The sequence below is a fragment of the Halichoerus grypus genome, chromosome 9, assembly GCF_964656455.1.
Source record: "Halichoerus grypus chromosome 9, mHalGry1.hap1.1, whole genome shotgun sequence".
NCBI classification, from domain to species: Eukaryota; Metazoa; Chordata; class Mammalia; order Carnivora; family Phocidae; genus Halichoerus; species Halichoerus grypus.
Genome location: NC_135720.1, coordinates 24773050 through 24786831, shown reverse-complemented (window position 1 = coordinate 24786831; position 13782 = coordinate 24773050). Strand labels below are relative to the sequence as shown.

Here is a 13782-nt window from a genome sequence, read left to right as displayed (position 1 = left end):
CGTCTTGATGGTGAGCTGATGTAAGGTGTTTGATATGAAGGGGAGCTTCATAGACACCACATTCCAAAGTCTGAACACAGCCACTTTCCTATGTACACAGGTTGTCTGTCTGGATAAATTAGGTTTTAAGGCTTTTGTTTACATTTTCTGTGAAAAACACTATCTTCCACTTCCAATTATTTAAAATCAGACTGTATCGAGTCATATCCTGTGCAATTTCATGTAGGAAATGAAAATCAAAAACTACTTTGATGGGTGTTTATAAACTAAGTAATCTAATTTAGAATATGCTTTGGTTTAGGGTGGATTTTTTTCTTTCTTTTTTCTTTTCTTTTTTTTTCTTTTCTCTCTCTTTTTTTAAATTTGGAGGGAGGAATGTGGAATAGGATTTATAATAAGATATTCCCAAGAATGAAAAAAAGAAAAAAAAATGTCCTCTTCAGTAATTGGACAAAACTTGAAGAACATACAAATTACAGATAAAATGAAGTGTCTTGTGGGTGGTTAACTTAATAAACGATAGACTTTTAGAATGGACACAATTTTTCCAAATAATGATCTCTTGCATAAATCTGTCATTGAGAAAACTATCAACTAAAATAATAATAGAATTTATAACAATAACAGTAAAAACATGTGTTTATTTTTGTCTTTCATTTGCTTCCAAAAAGCCCAATGCCCTTTATAAATCAGTGTTTTAAATCTACGTAATCAGTGGGATTAATGCAGCAGGTATTAGTCTTCATTTTATAAGCTGCAAAGACTTCTGTGCTGAGAGGAGGCTTGCCTGAGATCATGTAGGAAGTCTATAGAACTAAAGGGATTTAGGATCTGAGGCTTCCAAACAAGGGCATTACTCTTTAGATAATACTGTTTCTCAGCACATGTAACTTGCATCTTAACTAAAAATTTGCTCAGTGTTGAAGTTTTTATTCACTGAAATAACTAACAAAATGGAAAATGCATAATGGCTCATCTACAGAACATCTTATATCCTGTAATTAAGACCCTATGAATCAAATTATACAGTGTTAGCTCTATTTCTTTTAGCAGATATCATTGGAAATGAGGCACCTTGCATCTGCTACCGACTTTGGCTTGGGAGCAGCTACATTCACCTTTTGCTTATACAGCAATCTTATTGGCTAAAAACTATTGATACTTTCATATAGAACGAGTATAGATATTTAGCAAGAATAGCACACAATCATGTTATTTTCTCATGCATCCAATCTATTGTGATTCAGTAATCGGTGAACATAATTGTCATCTACTTAAGGATATGCCTGAAAATATATAGTTTCAAATTACTCAAGTCATTTTAGCAGCATGCCTAATTTCCTATACTTCATTAAGTTTTGTCACTTCGGCAGTTATGTTAAATCGTGAGCAAACTCGAATACCTGCAAGGGTCAGGCCAATACATAAATGTATGAATTAGATCTGGTAAAAGGACACAGGCGAGTGTGGGGCCAGGGCTGAGCTGAGGAGATCATGCGTCTCTTATCAGAAGTCCAATTCAATTTTTATTTAAAGACTTTGTCAGCCTGACCAAACACAGATCTATGAGGGCTGGTACTTGCCTATGGATTTTCATCTGGCAACTCCCACAGTGAGTGCTTGGCATGCTGTAAGTACAACTCCAGGACATTGTTACTTCAGTGATCTAAAAAATTTAAGCCATTGTTTGTAAAGCCTAACTTTAAACTTAAATTGGAAGAAACTGTATCATTAATGTTGAAAAGTCGTTAATGTAGTAAAAACAAATCAATTGTTAAGTAATTGCTTTAGATAAAAATCCCATGTGGTTTGTGTAATCCATATGAATTGGATTGGACGTCAGAATGGTGATTTAAGAAAAATAAGTCAGAACATAAAAGTGCAAGTCATAATTTCTCACCATTTCTATGAACCAAAGTTTTGTTTTTTTGCTTATACTACAAAGCTAGGAATGTGCATCAGTGACACTGAGAACAGGTACCTGGATTTCAGGTTAAACATCTCATAGATCCAGAATCAATAATGGTACTAATTTCCACAATGGTTAAAATGCTTCCCAAGATTGTGTATTACAGTGTAGTATATATCAGGTGGCAAGATCTCTCCAAGGAAATAATTAATCTTTAGTAGTTTTGCAGCTTAGGAAAGAAAAAAAAATACATCATTCAATTGTACAAATGAGAAAATATAAATAAAGGGAGACTAAGGTAGCTCTCCAGAATCACACATGAATACAAATTAGAAGTGCAGATGTCAGTCTTATGGTCCCTTGAATCACTTACCTATTCTTTTTTTTTTTTTTTTTTTTTAAGATTTTATTTAAACTCCAGTCAGGGGGTGCCAGGGTGGCTCAGACGTTGAGAGTCTGCCTTTGGCTTGGGTCATGATCCCAGGGTCCTGGGATCGAGCCCCACATCAGGCTCCCTTCTCAGTGGGAAGCCTGCTTCTCCCTCTCCCATTCGCCCTGCTTGTGTTCCCTCTCTCACTGTCAAATAAATAAATAAAATCTTAAAAAAAAAAAAAACTCCAGTCAGTTAACATACAGTTTAATATTAATTTCAGGTGTACAATTTAGTGACTAAACACTTACATACAACATCCCGTACTCATCACAAGTACACTCCTTAATAACCCCATCACCTATTTAACCTATGCCCCTAACCACCTCCCCTCTGGTAACCATCAGTTTGTTCTTCTCTAGTTAAGAGTCTGTTTCTTGGTTTGCCTCTCTCTTTTTTCCCCCCTTATGATCATTTGTTTCATTTCTTAAATTCCACAAATGGATTAAAGACCTAAATGTGAGACAGGAAACCATTAAAGTCCTAGGGGAGAACACAGGCAGTAACCTCTTTGACATTGGCTGTAGCAACTTCTTAACAGATAGATATGTCTCCCAAAGGCAGGGAAACAAAAGCAAAAATGAACTATTGGGACTTCATCAAAATAAAAGCTTTTGCACAATGAAGGGAATAATCAACAAAACTACAAGGCAACCTATGGAATGGGAGAAGATATTTGCAAAAGGCATATATGATAAAGGGTTAGTATCCAAAATATATAAAGAACTTATAAAATTCAACACCCCAAAAACAAATAATCCAATTAAAAAATGAGCAGCAGACATGAATAGACATTTTTTTTTTTTCAAAGGAGACATACAGACACATGAAAAGATGCTCAACATCACTCATCATCAGGGAAATGCAAATCAAAACTACAGTTAGATATTACCTCACACCTGTCAGAATGGCCAAAATCAACAACACAAACAAGAAATGTTGTGGAGGATGTGGAGAAAGGGGAACCCTCTTACACTGTAGATGAAGATGCAAACTGATGCAACCACTCTGGAAAACAGTATGGAGGTTCCTCAAAAAGTTAAAAACAGAACTGCCCTAGGACCCAGCAGTTTCACTACTAGGTATTTACCCAAAGAATACAACAATACTACTTTGAAGGGATACATGCACCCTGATGTTTATAGCAGCATTATCTACACTTACTCATTCTTTTTTTTTTTTTTTTTAAAGATTTTATTTATTTATTTGACAGAGAGAGACACAGCGAGAGTGGGAACACAAGCAAGGGGAGTGGGAGAGGGAGAAGCAGGCTTCCCGCTGAGCAGGGAGCCCGATGTGGGGCTCGATCCCAGGACCCTGGGATCATGACCTGAGCCGAAGGCAGACGCTTAAAGACTGAGCCACCCAGGCGCCCCCTACACTTACTCATTCTTAATTTATCTTTTGTAAGAAAATCTTTGTGGAAGTTTGTGGTATAAACAAGAAAAAAAAAGACACATTTTGTAAAAGGATGCAGAAAAGATCTATTATGTAAACATTAATTAAAGGAAACAGGAGTGGCCCAAAGGAAGAGAAACCCTTTGACCTAACATTTGACACTCCAACTTAGGCCACTCCTCCTCACTCACTAAGGCACTAATTCATCAAGCCAAGCCCTTCCCCTGCATGAATGCCCTCTTCACCTTAACTGAGGCCCCATACAAGGCTGCCCTTCTATGGGGACATCCTTCTTACCTGCTTGGACTTGGAACTCCCATGCCAGATCGGTCTCCATATGGATGTCCTTCTCACCTTCTTAGACTCTGACAGCCTGCTCTAGCCACTGCAGCTACCCTCCCCCAGGACCCCCTCACTACTTTAGGATGGAATTAAGAAATGAAGGGAAAAGAAAGGAATATTAAGAGGAAGAAGAGGGAGAAGAGAAAAAGAAAAAAAAGGTGTTGGGGTGCCTGGGTGGCTCAGTTGGTTAAGTGGCTGTCTTAGCTCAGGTCATGATCCCGGGTCCTGGGATTGAGCCCCACATCGGGCTCCCTGCTCAGCGGGAAGCCTGCTTCTCCCTCTCCCACTCCCCCTGCTTGTGTTCCCTCTCTCTCTGTGTCTCTCTCTGTCAAATAAATAAGTAAATAAAATCTTTAAAAAAAAAAGAAAAAAGGTGTTGCATTAAAATTTTTAAAATACTAGTTCAGATAATTGTTAATATCGGTATTTTATCTGCCAGCCTCAAAGGCACAGAAGTTTGGCTTTGAACTCAGAGTCTTTCAAATATTTGTTCAGGTGTTTGAGCCTCAGATTGAACATTTGGAAAGCTAAAGACCAAATGCATATTTCATTTTATTTTTTGGTATCTCTGAACTTGCTTGGGAATAATAATCATTTAATTTTGTTAGGTAGCATAATGTTTAATCAGCATAAAAGTCGTAGTCATAGGAATATTCCATCTGGACTTTTGCTCATATCTATAGGTTAATATCTTATAATACCTCCAAGTATAAGTGAGGATTCTATCTGTAACTTGGAATAAAAATCTCCTTACATTCTTTATATGTTAAAATTCTATTACTCGATTATATATAAATGTGTATTTAATATTTCCACAATTACTGATGATTGTGAAAGCTAATAATTTATGTATAAATATTATTGGGCATTCTCAAATAAATAAATACAACATGTTTTGACAATTAATTTATAAAGCATAAAATCCTGGGGGGATTTTATATCCTTTTTGAGACATGTATACATATACCTTTATATCCATAAATGCCAATAAAATTTGAGTAATAATCTAAGCTATAATAACAATGATATTATACCTTTATTCTAATCTTCTTGCTATGTTTCTAACATTCAACAAAATAAGTTTAACTACAATTTAAAAATTATGTTTAAAATTTTTAATTTAATTTCACTAAGGCATGAAATAAGGCCAGTAGGCCTGGGGAAAAAACAACCCTGAGTGGATTTTCTTCAAATCATAAAAGAAGAATGTAAATGTTGACCCCTCAAAAACGTGTTCTAAGAAAGAAAAACTGCAAAGTCAAGTATGATACTACTCAGAATAAATCAACATTGATCAAGACATAATAAAGGATATGTTTATAGTTTAATGGTTTAAAAAATGAAAATGTTACAGGAAAACAAGGCATCCACTAAATATTTGACTCTTCAAGGCCCTATGTAAAAGCATCATTTTGTACCTCAAATCTTTATTATCTACTGCAGGAACAATCTAAGTGAGAAATTATTTTTCCCAAACCATAAAATTCAAAATTCATTTCTGTTTAAAATTGTTCTTTTAAATAAAAATTCAGATCTATTTAAAATTCATTCTATAATAGTAATTTTGGCCTCATTCGTCATTGGGCCAGTTAGCATTTAGCTAAAATTGTGTATCAGTAGGGGCACCTCTAAGCTATACCTTTACTTGAAAAGAAATCTCTTTCAAAACACATACAGGTATCTACAAATTTCTCACATCCCAGATTCGTCCGTGAGCTAATCTGTCTTTATTAGAACAGTAAAAATTATATTAGATCAGTTTGGCTGCAGTTCACTAAATAATCTGTTTCCAAATTGTGTAAATGTAGGTATCCTCCAAGGATTTATGGCACTTCCTGGTTCTAGCCGCCCCCAGAGCATTTACAATTTCTGTTGAGTGTGTTGTTTTATGTCTTCACACAAGCTTCACCAGAATCATAGGGCACAGTCAGGGTAGTGCTGATTCAGTAACACTTTCCTTAGTACTTTAAGAGTTACTTTTTTTTTTTTTTTAATTGCATTTGGTTTCTCTGAGCCTTTGCCAATTTCTTTTGTGCTTTCCTGAATATATTAAGGTATTTAAAACACTAAACTCTCATGTCTGAAACCTAACAAATGAGAAAGTCCTACTGGCTTCCTACAATAAATGCACTCTAGACGAGTACAAGAGCTTAAGTTGGGTATCCTAAAAAAATTAAATGGTAAATCACTTTACTATTAATTATTTTCTAAAATCTTCATCGCCATACATTTTTTTCCTTTGCAAATCATTCAGCAATTGCATCCTTGAAACATTAGTTTTTTAAAGTGTTGGGCACTTAATGAGTCACATAAAATTTATTCAACTTCTTTCTCTATGTTATCTAATTTATTCATCACGACTATGTGGAGTTTGTACTATTAATATCAGTATTTTACAAAAGAGGAATTTGATGCTGATTGAAGCTATTTTGCCACCCCCCACCCAACAATATACTAGAATATGCTAGAATACATAGATCTGGATTGAAATATATAGTCTCATTCCAAAGCTCAGGCCTTTATTCACATGCTACTCAGAATATAGTTAGAGGAATCAATAAAATATATTATGGTTTACATAATGGTGACTCTTAACTCTGAACAATTACATTCTAAATACAAGAAATCCCCAGTGAAGACAGGCATTATGTGGCTTAGGATGAAAGTACAGTAATGAAGGAAGTAGTTGGGGCAATAGTTGCATCGAACGAATCTTGGAAACCTTTGTATAACTTAGCTCATTGATTTCCATATTTTACTGTTGAGTCGTAGGATACCCATAGAAACTCAAAATGAAGGTAGAAGTAATAAGTTTCCAAACATGGGCTCTGAAGCGCAGCTTATCTGGACTCAAATCTTAACGTCTTTCACTTCCCATTCACTTTTGTCAAATTACTTCTATTTAACTATTTGTGCCTCAGTTTCTTCTCTGTGAAATAAGGATAAAAGAACTTATTACCATAGGGTTGCTTTGAAGAACAAATAAAATTAATATATGCAGAATACTGGGGGTGATGCATGATGCTGAACTGGTCTATAAATATAAGCTACTATTCAGTTTAGAAGAATATATTGTTTTGCAGCTGATGTGAGGGGACTCTTCAGTTGTTGTAGCTAACATAGCCTCTCAAGGAAAAAAATAGTTATTGTACATGGCTGCAAAACACAACAAAATGGCCTCACCAGAAATTTATCTAGATTTCTGCAAGAAATAGAATATATCATTTAACTTGAGCAAGGCATGTGATTAAATTTGCTCAGACAAACTTGTCTTGGAGAGGGTTACTTAGGGTTTTCTGGTTAGTGTATGTTTTATTCTAGTTCATTTTAAGAAGGCAGGATGAGTTCCCATATTCAAAGACAAAGTGGAATGCCTATTGGAGCTTTTGCTCTGTCTGATCAGTATCTTTATTTCCTTTGGGAATTAAAAAAAAAAAAAAGAACAAAGAAAAAGTCCTCACCAGCTTGTCCTCCATAGTTACCGTATAGAGGGAAAGTGTTTGTGTACTTCCTGCACAAAGATGACATGGTTGGTAAAAATGTGAGGAAGTGACCGTTCTGAATAGAGGGACAGGTTCTGAATTTAGTCTAAGGTACATGTGCAGTGACATCCTCAGGCAGAGTCATCTAGCTTTTCTTAAAGACTGAGAAAGATACTCTTTTTTATCACCACAAAGAAAATATCTGAACACAAAGCCTGAGGACTCAGTTCTCTTCAGTATAATGAACACATGTAAATTCAGGTGGTTCATTTCTTCATCTCTTCATGACCACTAGAAGCACTTTCCACAGTGCTATCAGGGAGTTTACCAGATTATTAAGACCCAAGACAGAATGGGTAGATGCAAATTTCTTGAAAGAAAAGGATAGAATTGACTGTATAAATGGTTCATAGATTTGATTTCTAAAAGAGGAAGGCTGAGACTGTACAACTGGGTGAAGGTCCGGCTGTGAAGTCCTGTAAAGGCATATGACTAAGTCCGTCGATGACCCTGTCAGGACAGCAGGAAATAGTTTGGGTATAAGCTAAGTCTAACCAGGACAAGGAACTTGAGGTCACAAAATAGAAACTGACATTTGTATGCAAGGATGAATTTGGGGTGCTGTGTAAAAAAGTACTTAAGATGGGTATTTAAGGCCTTTTCTTTTTTCTAATAGGAACATTTAAGCTTTATTTGTTGTTGAAAGCTACATTAGCCCTGTCCCACAAGCTTCCCTATGTAATATTTTCATATTCATTGACTTGCAAATCTTTTCACATTTTCATTTTGATTAATTAGTTGACTATCGCTCTTTGGAAAAGGTTCTAAAATATTCAGTATCGTAGCCAATGAGGTTTATCGGAGGTGCGATTATTGCTAATTGAAAACTTTTCCTAAAATATTCCAAAAATTGCCCTCTTTTTAAGGCTTGCTGTTGTCATTAGTGTTGCTATTCACTATGTTGTGTTTTGCATTGTTGATTTAACCATTCTGACAGGTGTGAGGTGATATCTCATTGTGGTTTTGATTTGCATTTCCCTGATGATGTGTGATGTTGAGCATCTTTTCATATATGTTTGCCATCAGCATGTCTTCTTTGGAGAAATGCCTGCTAATGTCTTCTGCCCATTTTTTAACCTGGATTATTTGGGGGGAGGGCTGGTGTTGAGTTTTTTAAGTTCTTTATATATTTTGGATACTAACCTTTTATTGGATATGTCATTTGCTGTGCATCTTATATAAAAATCTTCATTTCTTTTTTTTAATTTCTTGGAAACTCTTTCCTTATAGTATTCTTCCTCTCCCCCATTGTCTTTATTCTCTTCCTAGATATCTGATTAGATATATGTTACACCTCTTCATTCTCTCTCTGTGGCTTTTAATCTTTACTGAATTTCTCTTTGGTGCAGTTTGTATAATGTCAAATTTTTTGTTTGATGTTACTTTTAATTATATAATATTACTTTTAATTACGTGACATTACTTTTAATTAATTCCTTTTGATGTTTATATTTTTACTACTGGAATTCTGTTTGGGTTCATGAGCTCTAGAATTAACAGGTTGATTGTGGTATATACATACCACAGATTAATACAGACTAATAGAAGTGAGTGTATTGTAACTGTGAACACAAATGAATCTCAAAAGTAATTTTGAGCAAAGTAAGGCAACAACCACATGAATAAAGTACAATTTTACATATGTATAATTCAGATATAATCAAAATTAAATATTATATTGTTTAAGAAAAGTAAGTAAAATTAAGGGAATACTTATTCTGTAAGTCAAGGCCGTGGTTACAGTACAGAAGGAAGGATCTTGATTGGCAAGGTTCACACAAAGATCCTCTAAGGTTCTGGAAATATTCTCTTTCTTAAAAATTGTGTGGTAGTTACACAGACATGGACATATATATTTTTTTATACTCATACACAGATTCTATTTCATTGTTTTTTGCATCTTTCTGGCTTTGTTTGATCATATCTTCTTTCTCATTTATGGTCTAGATTTACTCACTAAAAAAATAAAAATAAATAAATAAATAAAATAAATAAATCTTTATTTGTACTTACTCCAAAATCTGTATGCAGTAGTTGGAATGTCTAAATTCCTTGGTTATCTAATTCAGCCGTGTGTTCTTTGTGCTTATTTTCCCTTATATTGATATATATCTTTCTGTATTGCGAGTTCACATCCAGCTGAGTTTTCTCTCTTTGTATCATGTGAAATCTGAGTGGCTACGAGTCCTTACAGAGACTGCCTTAGGGCCTACTGACACAGGACAAACTTGAGTTAGTTTTATAACTTAATTTCTTAACTTATACTTGCAAGAAATACAAATTCAAATTCCATCAGTGTGAAGGCAGGTCCAAATTATACATTTTTAGGGGAGAGTCTACCTAGAGTACTCTTTAAGACAGAAGTTTCTTGTCATGTCTACTTTCTGGAAGGTGAAATTTCCCTAGCGCATCTCTGCATTGAGGTTGAAGCCCTCTGAATGTCCTAACTTTATTCAGGTGGTCAGTTTCATTTCTCCATGTTTGGGCCCCAGTGTCTCATCTTTATTCTCTGGCCTTTTTTTTTTTAAAAATCAAGATTCTAGATTATTTGGATCAGTATGGATTATGGCAGCTTCAATGCAGCTTCCAGCTTGGCATCTTAAAACCTTTTAATTTTCCAATAATATTTTCCAATACTCGTACACAGATTCTATTTCACTGTTTTTTAATTGGCCATTATAATTATTATATAGATTATTATTATTATATTAACATAATGTTTTTATTCAAAATATTATAATATTAATAATACAAAATATTTATATAAATATATGAAATATATAAATATATATAATATATACTTTATATGTATATATAATATATATAAATATATAAATATATATATAATATATACTTTATATGTCAATATAAAATTTTATTTAAATTTTATTATTTATTTATTAATAGTTATATTATTATTTTTATATTACTATTAGGTAATTATAATTATGTTTCATAATTTAGAGACTATTTATTTTCCTTTCTTTATTTAAAAAGCATGCTTGTTTTTATTTTAACCAGCATTTCCAGGTATTTTGTAAAAGGGAGGCACTTAATATCTAGTCCCAAATAAAATAAATAAGAGAAAAAATATTACAGGTCCCCTTTCAGTTCTAAATCTGCCCATTGAAAGACATGAGCCGTATTAGTACACAACTGCAGGATGGCCACAGTATATACACCCTGAAGTCTTTTTTTTTTTTTTTTCACCCTGAAGTCTTAATACAGGTTAATTATATGGCAAAGTTGCAATCTTCATGTCACTAAGGTCTGAATAGCTTTTAAAGAGTACCTACCCCATCAGGCCATATTGCAGAGTAGAGCTTTGCGCTTAATATATATAGGTCTTAACATAACATTCACTTTTTTAGTTGTGATATTAAAGATTCTACCATTTTCTACAAAAGGTTACTGTTAGATTTCCATAGGTTACCTCTTAGTAGTTCAATTTTGTTTTCCAGCAAAAATATTACACAGTCCCACTATCCTCAAGAACCACATGAAATATGTTCTATATTATACGTATGCCATATATATATATATATAATATTTGTGCATTGATAACTTTGAACGAGATCATTTTTATAGATAATAAAATACACAAATTTCTAATTCTGTGCTTTAACTCTTATTAATAAAAATAACCCGTGATTTTCAATGCAGTAGTGTGTTGCCGCCCTTTGGTCGAAGATGCTGAATCACCTGGAGATGATATGATCCTGGTTGAGAGAAAGCTAAAGAAGTATATAGCTCTTACACTGTAGTCACCTGGTTGTTAGCTTGGCCCCAAAAAGGGGTCGCTGAGGGGTGAGAGATAAGTGGATGATTTTTATCAGGCCAGGTATTGTAAGGAACAGAGAACATATTTCAGTGTTGATCATAGGCAGCAGGGACTCTAATATCTGGCAAGTCACAGCTACGCAGTTGTGTCTTCAATGCCTGGCTAACCGTCTGATTTGCCCAGCACACTTTTTAAAAAGACAGACTCTCTTCTGGGACTTAAGTAGAGCAGTTCTGGCAGAGGGCAGAGAAATCTGTGTATTCATTACTCTCATGGTGATCTGGACATGCAGACGAGATAGGAAACCACCTCTGGGCTTATGGGAACTTGTCAGGTGCCACAGATCCCAGAATTCGCTGCTCCCTGTGACTCCGACATAGTAGGCTGACAGCACTGTATTTCAGAACGCTGAAGAAGATTAACAGGCTCTGGGAATCAAGAGCCCATCACTTCCCAAGAGCCCGAGGGGCTGCAATTCACTCCCTCTTTGCACTGCCTTGGTCTGCTGCCTCTGTGTTGTTACAGCCCGCGCTGCGGTGGCCTTGGACGATCCTGTGTGTACCTCTTGTCTCCTGCACTGGCTGAACTTCGAGATAATCGAGGTCTTGTTAAAAATTGACTCTCCCGTAAGAATTCAAAAACTACTTCATGAACGGAATCAAATTTGAATTAATTGTTGCCATTTCCCCAGTTATCTTCACCCCATGTCCCGACCAGGAATATGCCCTGTCAAGTGCAAAACGTGTTGTCATGTCCACTTTGGAAGCTACATCATTCACAATTTTCTACATCACCCACTATTTTCTGCTGCTTCTGCAGGTGTGGTGGAGTGGCACTGCATTTTTTTAGTCTACGTTGACAGCATACAATATAATGGTTCATTTAGGATGGGTTTTTATGGGGCCTGTCAAGACTTAGCTGTGTTTTGCCTAGTAAACGTAATATTAAATGACAAAATGCATCATAGAAGATACTTCACAACCATCAACGTGGAAGCAGTGAACATGTGGAAGATTACTATGCATCACAAGTGGTGGAGCAGCTAAGATAATAAATAAAGTATAATTGAAATCCAGGGGGCTTTGAATATTCGTGATGTCACCACTCTCTGATCTACAGTGTGTGTTACACGGTGTGATCTACAGTATGTGCTATAGGAAGTTTGGCTGCTCTTCTTGTGTGTTGGTCTCTTTGCACAGCAGGTGATGTGCTGAACTTCATAACATGCTGCTTGATTTTTTTATTGAGAAAATAGGATGGGAGCTAAGTCACAATTGCTTTGGGCAAGTGTCTTATAAAAATGTTTGTGTTTAGAAGTGAGCTAATTTGATTAGAGAACCATGAAATCTGCTCAACAGTGTAATGGAACATCAACTAAATCTAAACTGGCAAAAACCCAGGACTGAAAATTAATGAATATTCAATATTGACATGCTCTGAAAATAGCTGTCTTAAATAGGAGGAGAGAAGGAAGGCAGGAGGGAATCAGAGAGGGAGATTCAATAGCACTTAAGACAGTTTTGGGTAAAGATGTACAACACAAGTTTCATGCACATTTTCTGGTGGTCCATTTCTCTTTCCTCTTGATAAAAGCCTATCCCAATTTTTGTGAGGATTTGTCCTCCCCCACAAAGCCCATATATTTCAGGGGAAGTCGAACCCCTTTTCAGCCATAGAACTAAAGCTTCATTGGCTTAAGACAATCATCACAGAGTGATTGATTCAGGGCTTTTGTTCCAAATGCACCCAAGGAATTGAAGGGTGACCCTCCCTAAGATTCCTGGAAAAGATGTTTTTTTTTATTCTTCTTACAGAACTACTTTGTTATTCTTCTCTATGTGACATTAATGAGAAAGAGGAGAGTCCTGGGAGGCACCATGAGCCAGTGTCGGGCCTTGAGGACATGAGGTCGCTAAGAACGGAGTTCACACCAAGGAGGCAGAACTGAGAAAGAAAGAGAGGACTCTGGTCACAGCATGTGAACTGCTAAAGCATGCTTCCCTGAAAGGAGAAAAGGAAGTTCAGAACGTTTTGGTCACATGAGCCAACACATCTCCTTTATAGTGTGGGCTATTTTGACTTGAGTTTTCGTTTATAGCAACTGAAGGATTATATGCTCATATAAAAGAGTAGAACCATAATAACAACTTAATTTTTAGTGGCTTCCTCCCTCAGTTTGGTCTGCTGTTCATTTAATGTGACTTTTTAAAATGCCTGTGAAGTAATTAATCATGCTCTGCCTTTTAAAATGATGATATATCACAGGTTTTAAATATAAGAATCATTTTGTATTTTGACCAAATCTTATATGAATATTTCATATATCTACAAACATTTGTCAATACCAATTATCTCTATTACACATTATCTGGGACAGACT

At 35.3% G+C, this 13782-nt stretch overlaps 1 pseudogene; it reads left to right on the top strand.

Moving 5' to 3' along the window:
* Positions 1 to 8390: 8390 nt before the first annotated feature.
* LOC118539394 (U4 spliceosomal RNA) lies at positions 8391 to 8488 on the top strand (annotated as a pseudogene).
* The last annotated feature ends 5294 nt before the right edge of the window (positions 8489 to 13782 follow it).